This window comes from Sinohyriopsis cumingii, chromosome 16 (genome assembly GCF_028554795.1).
Source record: "Sinohyriopsis cumingii isolate HCF-2022 chromosome 16, ASM2855479v2, whole genome shotgun sequence".
Lineage (NCBI taxonomy): Eukaryota > Metazoa > Mollusca > Bivalvia > Unionida > Unionidae > Sinohyriopsis > Sinohyriopsis cumingii.
The window spans coordinates 58144694-58160933 of record NC_142976.1 but is presented as its reverse complement, the minus strand read 5'-3'; positions in this window follow the sequence as shown (position 1 = coordinate 58160933).

Genomic DNA, 16240 nt, shown 5'->3' with positions numbered 1-16240 from the left:
AGATACATTTTGTTTGACTCTGAGGTAAATTATCAAATATTTAACATTCTGTTCTCGTTTAGTCAGTACCTTTTTATATTCTCTCTCTCTCTCTCTCTGAACATTAATAATATTACATACAAGAGGTCTCTATAGTGAGCGAATGAAACAACCTATAATAATTTTCCTCTAATTAATGCATGACAATCAATATCACAACTACACATTTACATCACAACTTCACAATTGCCTGCCTACCTAACAAATGCATTGTTTCTCTTTAAAACATGTCGGTAAGGCGGCGCCGGTACTTAACAACGATAAAATGCAAATCACAACTCAAACACCAAATACCGGGAACTATTTTTCCTACGCATACGTTAAGTCAGTCAAATCATGATTTTAAGCCTCATTTCTCCTGTAACTTTAAACCATACTTACCATCATAGTAAGAGTAAAAGGTGTATCCAGATAACGGGACAGTCCCTTTTCGATCATTCAATTGTAGGAGTTACGAGTCTCTATCATGAATACTGCACATGGCGTAACACAATCAATTCACACAATTAGATTTTAATAGGGACTATTTGGCTCAGGAACACTTATAAGGCTCTGACCTGAGCTCACTAAAGCTAAACCATGCCATCATGCAAAATAAACTGTTGGTGTGTTTCATATTGGAGAAATCTTATCATGCACTGGCTTATTATTGAAGGGGACTGCACTAAAGTGGCAAATATTTGTACATCAAAGTTAAAATTGTGTTATTGTGTGGAACATTTTAAATTCTAAATCGTAGTCTTGCCAATAAAATTATTTTAACTGAAGATTGAATGCAAATCTTTGATTATTTCATTTTAGAAAAAAGGACACATTCTCTGTATTTTCACAAAATTCTGACAATTCAACTATTTTAAACTCCTGGACACCATTTTCACTTCTATATATACAACAAACATTATATAAAGATTAAACATGATAATTTTAATTTAGTTTATTAATATGGATGGGAACTATGTGTATCATCTGAGATTATTGCAATATATAGATTGAACTGATTTCTTTTTAGAATCAAAATACATACATTTTTGAATATCCCTTATTTGATTGTATAATTTCCAGCACTGTGTATATGTGTGTGTCCCCGTTCTGATGGTAAAGATTCTCATACATTTTTTTTTTTGGAAATCAACCACAAATCAATTAGAAATGACATGTATATATCAAATGCATATTAAAATAGATCTTTTTTGCTCATAATTTGTTAAAATAAAAATGTCCCCGTTTTGATGGTAAGAATCATATGTCCCCGGTTTTTTAGGTTTTACAAGAATGTGTGTGTGTGTTTGTGTGCGTGTGTGTGTGTGAGAGAGAGAGAGAGAGAGAGATTTGGATTTTTAACGTAGCTTTATCAAAAGATTCAGTCATTTCGCTACGATGTATGCACTGTGACAGTTTATAGTGATGTCTAGCACTGGGGCATCAACCCGCAGACATGTAGCATTATGTCCGAACGAGTCACGCATTATTCTGACACCAGGCCGACCTGTCTTAGCACTAACCTCGTATGACTGAGCGCCTAGCACGGCAGCTGTAAGTACCATTTTTATAAGTCTTTGGTATGAATCGGCCGGTGATCTTACCCCCGTTACCCCCTCATTAGAGGCGAATGCTCTAACCACCGGAGCAATCGAGTAGTATTCGTGCAAGTATAGGAAGGAGTAAGTGCTGGATGAGGATTTGAGGTCTAGGATGAAGACAAACATTAGGTGTAAGTGTAAATGAGTAGGTGTAGGATGATGTGTAATATTAGGTGGAAGTGTAGCAGTAGGTGTAGAATAAGGAGTAGTATTAAGTGTTAAGTCTAGCAGTAGTTGTAGAATGAGGAATATTATTAGGTGTAAATGTAGATGTAGGTGTAGGTGTAGAATGAGGAGTAGTATTAAGTGTAAGTGTATGAGTAGGTGTAGGTGTAGAATGAGGAGTAGCATTAAGTGTACTTGTATGATTAGGTGTAGAATGGTGAGTACTCTTAAGTGTACGTGTAGCAGTAGGTGTAGACGGATGAATAGCATTAAGTGTAAGTGTAGCAGTAGGTGTAGACGGATGAATAGTATTAAGTGTAAGTGTAGCAGTAGGTGTAGAATGAGGAGTAGTATGAAGTAAGTGTAGGAGCAGGTGTCGGATGTCCTTCAGAACCAGCAGTAAGGGCGATATAATCACTGCATTTTTAGAATTAGTAGTACTTTTATTAACCACTCCTAAATATGAAAAGGCGACGACCCATCTCAGTGCGTTTCTTGCAATGAACCTTACAGCGTGAATCACTTTATGATGGTTTGTTTCGATCTCAGACCTTCACGCCATCGTTACTATAATGTTCAGCACCGAAAACAACGTTTGATATCTTTTACTATTAATTTGTCACTCACGAAATGCCCTGGGTAGAGACTCTATTGCGGTATTCTTAACTTTCAAAAAGTGAGTTGATTTGTAAATTATGCCACAGCTGAAATTACAAACGAATTATCAATGACGTAGTTGTCTTCGCTCTTCCGATTTTAATCTTTGTTTTTCTTTGTCTCGTATTGATTTAATTAATCAAGAACCATGAATCTTGACAAATTCTGCACATAGGAACGTTTTAATATTGTTTCAATATTCCCTAGTTCGATAAATATTTTTTCCATTTCCTTGTATTTGAGTCAAAACTGACTGTAATCATGAGTTACGATACCATGTTTTGCTGAAGAAGATGGCTTGATAAATTAGTTTGGAAGAAGCCCGACAGTGCTATGTATTATTACTCAAACTTTTTGATGTTTTGATTTTTGCACCATTAACGTGAAAATAAACCTGCAAGATAATGTCTTTATTTGTCTTATATTTAAGGATGGTGCATTTTAAAGAAGCACATAAAGGAATGTTCTAAGATGGTGAAGATAAACCCATATAAATATCTACGTTTTTATTACATCCTTGGTGCACTAAGAGTAAATTGATACATTTCAAATGAACTTAATATTTCCATCAGTTTGAATTCAATTACAAAGGTACAAAATTAGATTTGTTCTCTATATATTTTGAACAAAATACAAATGCATCCCATTTTGTAATTTCTAAGGGTTTGTTCTTAATATTTCGTATTTTATTGTTTAAGAGACGCTTCATAATTTCATTTATGATTAATCAAATTTTAAAATGTTTTGATTTGTACCAATAAACCAACAAGAAAATGTCTTTTTTACTGGTTTTGCTTTCAAAAACGAAAATTTGAAGTAAAAGCACAAAAAATGTCTTAAGATGTTGGAGATAAACCCATATAAATATCTGCGTCATTTTGACGGGTGTCATTATTGGATATCTTGTATGCTTAAAATATTTTCATATATGTGTAATTAATCCAACATTTGCAAAGGGATAATCTGTTATAGCTTGAGTTAAATTAGAAAGGTACTATATGCAGTAGCTTGAATTAAATCACAAAGTCATGATCTGTTATAACTTGAATTAAATTACGAAGTCATGATCTGTTATAACTTGAATTAATTCACAAAGTCATGATCTGTTATTACTTGAATTAAATTACAAAGTCATGATCTGTTATAACTTGAATTAAATCACAAAGTCATGATCTGTTATTACTTGAATTAAATTACAAAGGTATCACAAAATATCGTTTTCTTTATGTATTAGCTAAAACACAAGTGGGATTTTATTTCGTATTTCATTACTTTATGAGTTATTTACTACCTGCTATTTTCTTGCTATGTCTGTTTTACAAAAACCTGATGGCGCTTTAACTATGACAAGCTAAGATCACAGTCAAGCTCACACAGACCGAAACACGTGTTGTTAATTATAGGAGTACTTTGGAAACACAATGGAGCGCATGACTTTACGCTAGACAAAAAATACACATTTTGTATTCTTTTATTGTAATTGTATGCATATTAATTCCATAGTTTATTGTTGGATTGCCATCCTTTTTTACAAGCTTTGCCTTTATTTGTTTACACATCTGTCAGAAATGAAACGAACCAATTACAGAAATAATATAAAAGAAAGTAACGTTCAATTTTTGGTGCAAGTAAAAATCTAGTCATCAAAACGTTGCGCTAACGTAAGGCATAGCACTTTCCTTGCATCACTTCGTCACCTTCCAATATCAACATGATTCAAAATTAAGTTATCAAATTTGCCGTGAGCCTCATGTTCATCTTGTTAAAACAAGAAAACGGTTTCTAACAAATAATGGTCATTGTAATGATTTTTACCTATTCCCTGAAATCAAATAAGCATTTTATTTGAAACAAAAAGTGAAGCAATATTTTCTGAGTTGTTTCTAAGAAGAGTTAATTCCGATTTTCGCGATCTGATCTACAAGCCGACCACAACTGATTGACATTTGCAAATACTCGAACGGCCCCTCCTATTGACTGTAAGTAAATATATAGGAAGACGTTATTAAGGTTGATCTGAATGATTGATACTGCATTGAGAAAATCATAATTTGTTAAGCATTTCACATGCACGTTGAATATACTTCTATTTAATAACCTCCTTCACGCGACATCTACGGAAAAAGAAGAGTTCATTTGTTAACACAACGCAGAGTACAGGCACGGGATTGTGACCCAAATAAAGAAATAAAAATCCATTTCAAAACATAATTTTACATTAAATAAATATGCGTTTCCGTGCCATTTATGTAACACGAAGCCGTCTGACACGTAGCGTAGTATTTAACCACCCTAATTATAGCCCATACATTAACAGGAGACGGCTGATAATTGATAATTGTCCGTAAAAACGGAATTAAATTTATTGCTGAAATGAACTCTATGTAGGTAAATTTGGTACGATACCAAGACTAATTTCTCGATTTCTCTCTATCCATGGTCTGGGTTGCCCCCATAATTCGAATTGTGAGTGATTCCAGGTGGTGGAGGTGATAGGTCTTAATGGCTTACCCTACGTATATGTATCTGTAACTGAGGTTATCTTACTTCGCAACTCTCTCTCTCTCTCTCTCTCTCTCTCTCTCTCTCTCTCGCACGTGGATGACAATTGAACAATTGCATTTTTAGTTCTTTTCTAGCTGACAGTAAAATATATAGTTATAATTTTCTATTTTCGAGACGTAGAGAGAGAAGGCATCTATTTGACTCAGGACTTTAATGGTTCTCTCTTTCTATTTGTTCCCTCTTATTCTCTTTTATTCTCGTGGTTTAATTTTGAATTTCCTCCTGAGCATAGTTAATCTTAAATAATGTAATTCCTTTTTGGTGTAACTTGGAATCCTTTAGTGCATTTTTCAGCGTGGGCTTCCAGTCTAGTATCTCTATCACGTGGTCAATTTTGACCGGCGGTGTATTCTGTTTTTAAACATCTGTCTTAATACCTTTACGTTTAGCTAAGAACATCTTCAATAACACTGGGATATTAATAACGATGCTTGTAAACAATAACAACGTTTAAGCAAGATACTCTTACCAGAGAACTATGTTTCAGTAAATAATTATTGCTCAGATAACCTAGGTGGTAACAGTGTCCACCTCGAATGCGGGAAGTCGCGGGTTCAAACCCAAACCGAATCATACCAAAGACTTATACAATTGGTATTAGCGACTGTTTTGCTAGACGCTCAGCATTAGGAGGACAGTGCTAGGATTGATCGGCCTGATTTCAGGATAATGTAACTATGTAACTGGGTGGGATATCATGCAACATGTCTGCAGAACGATTCCCCAGTGTCATACATTATAAACTGAGACACTGCAGATATCGTAGCGATATGACTAAAATCATTAAATCTAAGCTAAAAATCCAAATCACACAAACACTTACAAAATTTGATCACTCATTTACTATTTATTTAAATAAAGGTTATATCTGTTCTCTCTCATTTAATTTACCTTATTGTTTACATTGTTCAAGAAGGTAAAAAGATGAGGACAGATTTGCACTGCCACGTCTACGAACTGAACACCTTCTCAGACTGAAAAATGGATGCATTTAGAACACCACCAAAATTAGAGCAATGGTGATTCACACCGTGGGTTTCTCTTCTACTGTTACACGAACTGGGGTCTTGGAAGCAATGCAAAGCATAAGACCTAGGGGATAAATTCTAACAGGTATATTTAGATGAATTATTTCGCTTACCGTTAAATGATTTAATGGTAAGTGATATGGGGTTTGTGTCTGTACTTGTGCCTCATATCTGCTTTTATGGTTGATTGACATGTCAGTAATATCAATTTCAGTCATGCTGGACAGATCCCTATCTAATGTATTGTTCCCGTTCTTCACGAGGCACGATTGTTTTATATTAAAATGTATTTTCCTAATCATGATTAATTTAAAACTATAAAATTAAATGTTTGCTGTAACTCCGTCTATCCTGACTAAAAGAGACTAAATATAAATAATATCCACATAGAAACACTTAGAAACAACAAACGAATACACTGAACGTATCAAACCTGCTTTGACAGCCGTCTGCTTGAAGACCATGTACATGTAACGTTCTATTTTCGCGCTAAAAGAGAGTTGTATTTTTACCTGCATATGAAGATCACATACTCACGGAAACACATTCATAATGTCCATTAGACAGGTTTTGGACAGTTTTTATAAACGTTTAGATGGTCCATTGAGCGCTCTGCATGTAAAGGTTGGAAGCTCATGCCTGTAGTCGTTGGACTGTCAATGTGGCGAAAATTGTCATTCCAAGTCTTGCCTTTTAGGTCGCTAATAAAATACATAAAGTCTACAATAAAAAGATCACCTGACAAAAAGAATAACATATACTTAATGTCACCTATACACGATATTCTATCGCCATGGGAATAATGAGGGTGTATTAAATGTTTCATTTTACAACTCATCAAATGTCCGTGGAGATAGGATTCTCCTTCTGTGTGACTGCTAAGATATTTCCTCAGAGGATCAATAACTGCTAAGACATTTCCTAAGAGGTTCAGGTACAGCTAAGACATTCCTGAGAGGATCAGGTACGTCTAATACATTCCCTGAGAGGTTCAGGTACGTCTAAGACATTCCATGAGAGGTTCAAGTACGTCTAAGACATTCTCTGCGAGGATCAGGTACGGCTAAGACATTCCATGAGAGGATCAGGTACGGCTAAGACATTCCCGGATAGGTCAGGTATAGCTAAGACATTCCCTGAGAGGACCTGGTACGTCTAAGACATTCCCTGAGAGGTTTAGGTACGGCTAAGACATTTCCTGAGAGGTTCAGGTACGGCTAAGACATTCTCGGAGAGGTTTAGGTATAGCTAAGACATTCCCTGAGAGGACCAGGTACGTCTAAGACATTCCCTGAGAGGTTCAGGTACGGATAATACATTCCTTGAGAGGTTAAAGAATGCCGAATCCTAAATACGATACAACTGAAAAGCAAAACAAAATATTGAAGCACTTATAGATGCCTTGACAATTTCTATTTTATTTTTAAGATTCCTTTCCACGTATTTCTTTCACAAGGTGCGATTTATTAATTTTGTAAAATTTTGAAGTTAATCCATTAGGCAAATTTATTTCAGTATTCCCAATTCAGTCAAACTATCTTCCAGTTACTAGAATGTGTCTGAAAATGGATCATACTTAGCAGTTAATCGTCTGTACGCGACGTACAATATATTTGGCAAACGATGATAATTTGAAAGTGGCGTTTTTGGAGAAGCTTGAAAGGATATATTATTATTCAAGTTTATAAAATGTTTGGTCCTCTCCATCAATACCTAGAGAAACCAGCACGACTACGTCCTCTATATGGTTTAATACTAAATGAGTCACATTACGGAGATGCTGTTTAGGCTTGATTGTAATTTCGGGGAATATCGGTGCGACTTATTCGTTTTGATGGCTTGCTTGTATTGTTTAATATGCTTATTGTAGTGGTTTTAATAATTACTTAGACTTTTATTTTTGTGTGTTTTACACACAAATGGAATAGAAGAACTTTACAATATCAAAATGAAACATTTGCAAAAGCAATGAAAATAGAAAACGTCTTCTTAAAATCCAAGCATTCGCAATGTCATATAATGGGTATACGTTTTTCTCCAATGTTTTTTAAAATTGTTACTCGTGTGTTGTAAATTAACGTTAAAGTTTCATCATTTTCCGGTTTACAAAGCTTGCAGGACGTACAAAGTTTGATCAAACCCGATAATGTCCTTCTCTTCGTCACAGCAACAAAAATATCCACATAGAGGTAAACCTTCTAATGATCATTCAAAATATATTACTTAATAGGTGATGGTATGGCTGCTTTCTTGTTGTTTTTGTTGGGGGAGGGGTTCATTTTGCATTTTGCCAACATGATAGAATAAGAGAGTTGTTTTCTTCACGGTCTCCAACAAATGTGTTGAAAACATGTTGAACAAAACCACTAAAAGAATATAAAACCATTTCTGCATCATAATTAATAAATGGTAATTTATCATAATTAGTAAATGGTGCCCGATATAACATCTGTTTTAGCTTTTCAGATTGATCTATTAATTAAAGTGTAGCTATTAAATCTGTTAAAGGACTGTGTATGAAATGTTTAGTTTTCAGTTTAGTTAATTTGGATGTTGCTAATTACATTTGTATGGGTACGGAGAGTTAAAAAAATCCTTTAAACTGAATCGTAGGACAAGGTATTTTTCTATATCAGCATTACTTTTGAATTTGAACTTTCCTGTGTCATAGAAAACTCGTGTCGTGATTCTTGGGATGCACTTTCATTTTATCCCTCGAAGATTTTACGTATAATGCATATTTTAATTATTTCATTTTGCAATGCACTCTCTTTCTACATATGGCACATACATGAAAATCTTAAAGTGTGGGTGATTTCCTAATATGTTATTGAGCGAAAACATGCAAACAATTGAAACACAATCGCAGCAACTATCAACTAGATTAAAAGTTGGGTCACTGTCAATGGTTTCAAATTTGTCAACATCAAAAATAGTTTACATGTATTTCTAGCAGTTACGAAGATAACAAAATGATAATAAACTCTCGCTGTACGGAAAATCAATGCTGGTTGCTGAGGAAACAAAGTGTTTAGGTATTGTCTTCGATAAAAAGATCGTCTTCATTCCACACCTTAAGAAATTGAAAGCAAATGTTTGGAAGCTTCTGATTTGCTCAAAGTAGAAGTGGAAACTAAAGGGGTGCTGATAGAAAAGTCGTCCTTAACTTTGGTATAACTTTTATTAGACACAAACTGGGCTATAGTTGTGTTGCTTATGGTTCAGCCAGAAAGTCGTACTTAAAGATGTTTCACCCGATTGCCATCACGTATTACGACTGAATTTGGGAGCTTTTAGCACATACCATTTGAAACCATTTGTCTGAAGCGAATGAGCCACTTCTATCACATTACAGAGAAACGGTATGCGTACAATGTACCCTTCAACAAAGACCCAACCCTTTGAACCCAGCATCTCCGTCTGTTTTCCAATCAAGATACAAAACATTATATCAAAATAAATCTAACGTCATGCCTACATTTGGCATTTGAATATCTTCCAGCCTGGAATTTGCAACAATTGACGTTACCAAAGACCCATGGTCTTCTGTTTCCTTAAAACCTCACTGGTTTCTTAAACAACACGAATTACTTTTTAAACTGCATGAAGGAAAACTATCCAGGACAAATCTTCCCGTTTCTCCTAATTCTTATAAAGAACTTCTCCACAAATTTAAGAACTTCACAAAAATGTACCCTCTGTCCAAGACAAATCCATCCGTGTTTTTCCTAATTCATATATGGAACGTCTCACCAAATTTAAGAACTACTCAAGAATTTACACTGACGGCTCAAAGGATGAAGAAAAGGTCGCTACAGCCTTCGTTAGTGGAATTATTAGAATTATTCGCTTGCAAAATCCATATATTCAGGCGAAATGAGGGCAATGGAACTTGCACTGAAATGTATGGGATAAGAGGCAGATTGTAAACTATCATCTTATAAGGTTCATTATCTTCCACTGAACAAAAGGATGGAAGGAATTAGAACTCATAACTGACCATTGTTCGCATCAAGCATACAGTGAACCTTTCACGATATGGTATATAGTTGGTTACTCTTTGGTATTAAACCTTTTTAATTTGTACTCTTTTATCGTATGACATTTTTTGTGGCGATGCATAGTCTTACAGTGAATGGTACGCGATAAAATAATCAAGCAACCAACTAATCCGTTTGTTAATGACTGGATCACTTTAAATTATATGCATGTTGCTTATATTTTCTCTGTGCGGTTGGGGATGTATCGCTTTTCAAACATTATCTTTTATTGGAAACTTCAAGCTGTCTGACTCATTTTAACCTGAGGTGTTATAAACGTACCAGTTGTCAGGTAGCATAATATGGTGGTTCAGCCTTTTGATTTCCCTCTTGGGCTACCTCCCAAAACGTCACACCCCGAATCGAAGTGTGATGATTGCTGTTGTATCTCACTTAGCACCAGAAACATATCATCTCACATTTTAGTTTCATTTTGAATAAAATACTTCGATATTGTAATTGTTAAAGTTGTACTAAATTTATCAATACGGATGGTTTTGTGAGTTGAAAGGTATTCCATGTTTTTTTGTCCGCAAATCATTAACGTTTACATTGTCCAATTCTTTTTCTCTTACAGGTTTTCTACCTTTGAAAATTTGTTTAAAATTTTACTACGTATCTCATCTAATCTATTTTTACATTTGTCATCATGCGTGGTTTAAGATAAATATGTATCACTGCTAAATGGATTTATATCTTTTGTTGTATGTTTCATTTTCTTGCATGTCAACAATAGTCGCCTCCCTCTAGGTATCTACGTACGTAACATAGATCCTACCGTATAGACATATTTTTCTAGGATAGCTTCAGTAGATGTAGATAGACTATTTAAGTAGGCATTCGTCTTAAATTTAAGTTTATAAACTGTACTTGTCAGTCATTTGATATTAAATGAAATTATCCAGATAAGGTTTTGTGCTGGGTAAATTGTAATTAGGTGTTATCAACAGGATAACCTTTTATGTAGTTGCTTTAAGATGATGTAACCTTTTGCTATATGCATGGTTTATTCTAAGAAACCTGCTTCACATAGTAAGAACCATATGTTGTTTCAAATTAAACCTAGTTATCTCTAAGGTATATCTTCCTTTTGCGAGCTGATGTTGTCATAACTTTATGAGACCTTCGAAATGTACTATAAATTTAGCCTCATACGTAGCCTCATACGTAGTTACGTTTCTTTATTCACATCAAATACGCCATATATGTATTTTGCGCTGTTCGCTTCTCTTGTATCATTTAATTTGTTTTTTTTATTTTGATAATCATTAGATATAATTTGTAAGTCTGGATATTGCTTAAAACATTGCTGCATGTTTTTATTTTTTCTCTCAACATATTTACATGTTTATTTTCTTAAATGTAATTTTTTCGGCAAAACTAGCCGTCTCCACACAATAATTTCCTTCCACACAAAAATAGCTATCATATCCTGATACTGGCGTTGTCGCTATCACTTGTAAGGAAACTATTAAATTCAAAGCAATGTAGAATAATGTCATCATTTATCGATGAATTTATATATATTCCAAATGGCATACTACAAATCTCAATATGTTAGAGTAATATACAGAATGTAAAAATAACTATGTCAATGTTTGACACTCTTAATAATGTAATGCTCTGTTGTAACATACATCATTGGACTGGACACATGAAACGAAGAAATTGTGCATGGCCTTTTTTACAAATATCGATGAGAAGTATATACATATTTTTTCTAACTTATGCTTTGCTATGTATGACATGCATGATAATATCCTATGTATTCTGAGTTACGTTTGTGTTTCTTCCGACAATACAAGATTCTGAATGATTGTTGTTGTTGTTGTGGGGTTTAACGCCATTTTTCAGCACACGATAGGCTATACATGGCGGCCAGTATTAATGGTGGAGGAAGAACCCGGGAAAACACCGGAAAGAACCACCGACCCACGAGAAGCTACTGGCAAGCTTTCTCACATACCCACATTTGCTGAATCCTAGACTCGAACCGCCGCAGACAGAGATGAGATGGCAGTGATCCGTAACGAAGAGCGCTTTAGACCACTCGGCCACTCGGGGCCCCGATTCTGAATGAGCAAGCAATGAATTAAAAAATTGCAAAACGTCAAAAACGTTATCGGTTCTTTCTTTCACAATTTACTTCCTAAATCCAGGTAGTGAGAATGACCAAGCGGAGCTTGCAATTTCTGAACAACGGACATCGATTAATCATGCATAACAAAAGAGGAAACGGAATGCTTTTTAACAGTACCTAAAATAATTAAGGTCTTTTTCAAACAGCCTGAATAGCCAGTGAGATAACCCTGGACATTAAAAAAAAAAATTAACAATGTGCACAATACGAATCTCTAAAGTCCTACCTAGATGGATCGACATATATACACATGTACGTTCGTCCATACGCCCATACACCCATACATACATATATACGTACGTACATACATACGCACATACGTACGTACATACGTACGTACATACATACATACATACATATATTGTGTGTTTATCTTTTTGTGACAATATATTGCCGTTTTTGTAACATGTTAACTTGGATTTGAGTTCAGGCCATTGGTTTTCCCCTCGTAAAACCTTGTCTACCAGATGTTTGTCATGTACGTTACTAAAATTTCAATAAAAGAACTAAGCTTGTTTACGAATGTTCTGAAAATGAAAGTTTGACCCTCGTCCTGGTCCTCGTATTGTTTCTTATGTTTTTATATTAAGGTTGTTTTCATCAGTCTTTCCGTTATTTTCTGTTATAATTAGAAAGGGTTTATTTATTTAAATTGTTCTTTGGGAATACATTGAATTTAGAACAAGATCACAATTTTGTAATTATCATGAATTCATTCAAGAAACGTATAGATTGTATCATTGTGATACATTAATACTGTAGGCAATTAACACATTAGAGTTTACTAGCACATCAGAACATTCAAGACTGGAATTCGCTTGAATCCATTCGGAAGACTAAACGTTTGGACTTGTGGTGATAAGGATCATTTAGGATTTAATTCACGATACTGTACATTTTCCCTTTGCAATTATTTTTTGCATTTTACAATACTTGCTGGTGTTTACTTTTTATTGTCACTTGGTTTCAGACCATAGAGTCGTAGCAACTAATTCAGACATACACGTATACGAGGATGAATTCAATGATAAACATATGTCTTAGTTTCCTTGCTATCAAAAAGTGATCAGCAGCTTGAGATGAAGTTCATTGGGAGATATTGATTATTTTTATGGACTGGATGTTACAGTCAGTGAGCTTGTTTGCATAAATTGGGGTTTACATGCCTAAAGATATATTCATTACCATAATATAGAACGGAATAACGCAAGCTATCTATTGATCACCGAATAATATAGCGAACACGACTTGTACTCAAGCAAAACCTGTATTGAAATTTAAAATAAGGCCACAAACATCAAAATCAAATCAATCAGTGTATTTGGTTCAAGGAACAATGCCCAATTTATTGTTTGTTCTTCCCAAAAGAAATAGTTCTTTTAACATATAAACATTATTTTTGAAAGATGGAATCTTTTCGTACATGTGCCACATATTGTCTTTGAATATTGAACCAATTTAAAAAAAGTGAAATATTCTCCTTAGCTTCTATTCAGGTCAAAGTTCAAAAAGTCATTTTGTTTAATGGTTGATATTTTGCAAGGGTGGAAGTAGGGTAGGGTGTGGGTATCCCTTTTGTAACAATATTTTCTTTAACGCCAATGAGATCACTGATATATTTTTGAAGAACTAAACAATACAACGGTTTAACTGTAAATATAAATCAAAAAAGTGTTTTGGAGTGACTAGATTCATGACACAAACAATCTGAGTTAGCATACGTGTTTAACACATCACCTAATACATGTTCATGTTCCGATTGGCTAGTTACTGGGCCCATGTGCATTTCAACTTGACCGTGAAATCATTACGCATACACTGCTATTTTATTGAAGAAAAACGATTTGCAAAATTTATTTAAAACTGCGTAAATAAATAAAATATAATATGTACTATATATATATATATATATATATATATATATATATATATATATATATATATATATATATATATATATATATATATATATATATATATATATTCTGTAGTATTTGTTAGGTTCTCAATCTATTAAATTTTTTATTTTGTACTTGATCTTATCTTTGTCTTCTTGACCTGTAACATTTATTTTGGTTAACAAATAATGCATAGCTAATATTTTCATAAAAGTGTACGTTACATATTAGGATCTTTTTTTTTCTGAGTCAAGGACATTATGTTTACCATGTTCTGAAGTATACTTTAAGCAACAGATTTTGTCTTGTAAATGACTCAGAGCGTTTTACAATGAAATATTCTACTAAATAGACATATTATTTCCAGAAAATGCTAATTGTGACCTGGGTCAGGTAGAGGAGATTATGAGCTTGTTAACTTGAGAAGCAACTCATTCCTGCAATAACTTCCCAAGCAGAAATCATTCTAATTGGTGTGTTCAGTATCTCATTTGCGTGGAGTGTATTTATTCAAATTATTTATTGACTGAAATACAAAGTGGTCTTCAATAATATTCTCGGACAGAAAAAAAAATCACATTAATTTGGAATTGTAGTGAATTCAGCCATGGACATCTTGGATTATATTATTGTGATTAATATGAAGAGTTTTAGTACAACATCACACATCAGAGCACTGGTACATTAGTACATTCAACACTACAGTCACATCAACGCTTCAACGCTTAATTCGAACACTACTGTAGTTTCATGAGAATCTTATTCAATAGAACTAATCATACATCTCTGTGGGCTATTTAGGATTTAATCTAAAATACTGCAAGGTCTTTTGATGTTTTCACTTTGTATTCTAGGGAAATAAATTATTGGTTGAAATTTACAAAACTTGTTGGCCTTTCGTTCTTTCTAAGATTTTCTTTAAGACTTTAGAGTCGTTTTTTATACATATCTGTGAGAGAGAGAGAGAGAGAGAGAGAGAGAGAGAGAGAGAGAGAGAGAGAGAGAAATATCAAATGGCTAATATTTTTAATATTTAATGGGTTCAACGAATGTAATAAATTCAACATTAAAGCATTACCAATTTTGAAATTCTGTTTATCAAATATATTCTTTTTACAGTGCTATGATTCTATACAGAAAAAAGAACGAATCATTTTCGGCTTTTAAGTTTGGCTTAGACTATGAACATTTCGATTCTTGCTTATGAACAAATAGTTCCAGATGCTAATTGAAGCAATATTGCACAAATCGATAACCACTAATAAAGTTTGCAATTCAAGGAGCAGCTGTCCTTCCCAATTAATAGCACATTTGATAAGGACCATGTTTTAAATATTGAATCTCCGAAGGAAATTCATTCGTGATATCACATAATTCACTAGCGTGAATGATATGATGTCATACACATATGATATAATACAGATGTCATATACATGGATTTCAATGAGACTGTCGACAAGCTTTCCTTCGAAAAGTTTGTCGATTATATCGTGAATGAATAAACGATTGCAAAGTTATGTCCCCTTCAGTTTCATATAGCACGAGTGCTGCCTGAAATGCTGATTGATTTTAAAATGGGTTTTGACTTAATGAATCTCGAAGGAGACATTTGAAGTAAGATTGATAGCTGAAAAAGAAAGAGAATGCATGCTTTTAGGCAACTGTTTTTGTGCGCTTTCACGTTGTTTAGTAACCTGGTAAATAAATTAGTCTTTTCGCCTCCTATTACGCCCCACGGCCCCTACCACATGGCATAGACTATCCTTGCTGTCCACTCATTCGGCCAGCCATGACAACAGTTTGCCTGAAGACATAAGGGGGTGTCTGAACAGCTCTCATTAAAGTCACTCTACAACCCGACTGCGATTAAACGGATCATAATCTTATAAGAAGTTGAACCAATTGGTTTAAAGACCCGTGTGGCTTATTAATTAAAAGAGAGGACTGAACGGGGATAACTGAAGGTTTTTGGCACTCACGGCGAAACCGCTACTGTCTTCATATAATCAAGCACTGAAGACGGTTTTTTTCCTTGTGGAGGCGAGAACACATACTCGTTACTGTCCTTTACGTTTTCATTCCACTCTTTCTGCGTCAGTAGCTGGGGACAATGTATTGTCGTTTCCAT